At 53.9% G+C, this 1,934-nt stretch overlaps 1 pseudogene; it reads right to left on the bottom strand.

Moving 5' to 3' along the window:
• Positions 1 to 940: 940 nt before the first annotated feature.
• Positions 941 to 1,672, bottom strand: LOC147978464 (secreted RxLR effector protein 161 pseudogene; annotated as a pseudogene).
• Between the last annotated feature and the right edge of the window lie 262 nt (positions 1,673 to 1,934).

Genomic DNA, 1,934 nt, shown 5'->3' with positions numbered 1-1,934 from the left:
TACTTGGATTGCATTCCATGCAAAACAAAGAAATCGGATTACACGCACTTAGGCCAACTCCACCGCACGACCCTATCCTGTCTGCACCCGTCCGTTTGAGGTAAAACGGACAAATCAGATGACCAGCGGCAGACCCTATTTTGCTTTTTCGTCCGTTTCATGTCCGTTTCACCTCATTCCTGGACCAAAATTGGTCTCGTTTTGGGGCCAAAACGGACAGAAAGCGGACGCAGCAACCTCGTCCTCGTCCGCTCGTGTCCGGCCGGGCCCATATGTCAATCTCTCTCCCACCTACCCCGCTTTTCTCTCTCTCCTCTCTCTCTCGCATCCTGGCGACGCTGCAGCAGCATGCCGCAGCAGCAGCAGGAGCGGGCACGACGATGGGTAGAGGCAGTGGCAGCGAGCTCGGCGCACGCGCGGGGCAGGCCGGGCGCGGGCGGGGCGAAGCGAGCGCGAGGCCGGCAGCGGCGAGGCGGGACGCGGCCAGGGCGAGCGCGGCGAGGCGGGACGCGGCCAGGGCGAGCGCGGCGCGGCGAGGGCGCGGCGATGTCGTTGCCGATCTGACGAGGAGGAAGAGAGGAACTGGACTCGCGCGCGAGAGAGTTTTTCTGCCGCTCAAACTTCGCAGCTTTTCTGTTATTCCGTTTCCTCACTATATGCTGGTTACAACGAGAAGCAGTCTATCTCCCGGTGGACTCGCTATGATCCGAGATGGTCGCGCCATCCCACGACCCTGAGCCACAGCGTGATCATCCACCAGGAGAGACAAACCAGGAAGAGAGAGGGGAAGTGGACAAGCTAGACTCGCTCCACGATCTACGTGCATGTGCGGGTCTAATCTCCCATGCACACACATTATTACAATAACAGAATAAAGCAAAGACTAGCCTACACAGCCATGCAACGGGTGAGCTTATGCCAACACTTCTCCCCCTTAAGCTCAGAGTGCTTCGCTGATCTCCATGACCCTGAGCTTCTGCCGCATCTCCACGAAATGCACACGCCCGAGCGCCTTGGTCAGCACATCTGCCAGCTGGTAGTCTGTCCGAACATGATCAACCTCCACCTGATCTTGCTCAATGCACTCCCTGATGAAATGGTATTTGACATCTATGTGCTTGCTGCGATCATGATGAACTGGATTCTTTGCCAAAGCAATGGCTGATTTGTTGTCGATCAAGAGTTTGAACTTTGTTGGCTCTTCTCCTTTCATCTCACAAAGAAGTCTGCTCAGCCAAAGGCCTTGACAGGTTGCCGCTGTGGCAGCCACATACTCGGCCTCACACGAACTGATTGCCACTACCTTTTGTTTCTGAGATGTCCAAGAGATTGGGTTCTCTCCAAGGAAGAACACATTTCCTGACGTGCTCTTGCGATCTCCCTGATCGCCTGCATGATCACTGTCGCTATACCCCAGCAGCTCACCGCTCCCCCCTCGTACATAACGTCAGCCATAGTTCAGAGTGCCCTGAATGTATTTGAGAATTTGTTTCACTGCTGCCCAATGTGTTGTGGTTGGCCTCTCCATGAATCTGCTGACAATGCCAACGACGTATGTGATATCTGGTCTTGTGTGTACCAGGTATCTCAGGCTTCCAATTACACTGCGGTACAGAGATTGATCAACAGCCCTGCCTTCATCTTCTTTCTTCAGTTTCAGTCTACACTCCATGGGTGTCTGACTTTGATTGCAGTCACTCATTCCTGCTAGCTCCAGAATCTTTTCAGCATAGCCACGCTGACACAAGGTGATCACTCCCTCAGTTTGCGATACTTCAATGCCCAGGTAGTAGCTGAGTAATCCAAGATCTGTCATCTTGAAAAGCTTCTGCATCTGTTCCTTGAACTCCAGTATGTGAGCCGCTTCAGTGCCTGTGATGATGAGATCATCGACGTACACACCCACAATCAGAAATGAGCACGCGTCCCCGCGT

Source organism: Triticum urartu, chromosome 3A, assembly GCF_056163025.1.
Source record: "Triticum urartu cultivar PI428250 chromosome 3A, HENAU_Tu73, whole genome shotgun sequence".
Taxonomy (NCBI): Eukaryota; Viridiplantae; Streptophyta; class Magnoliopsida; order Poales; family Poaceae; genus Triticum; species Triticum urartu.
Note: the sequence above shows the minus strand (reverse complement) of the source record. Positions and strands in the feature narration are given on the sequence as shown.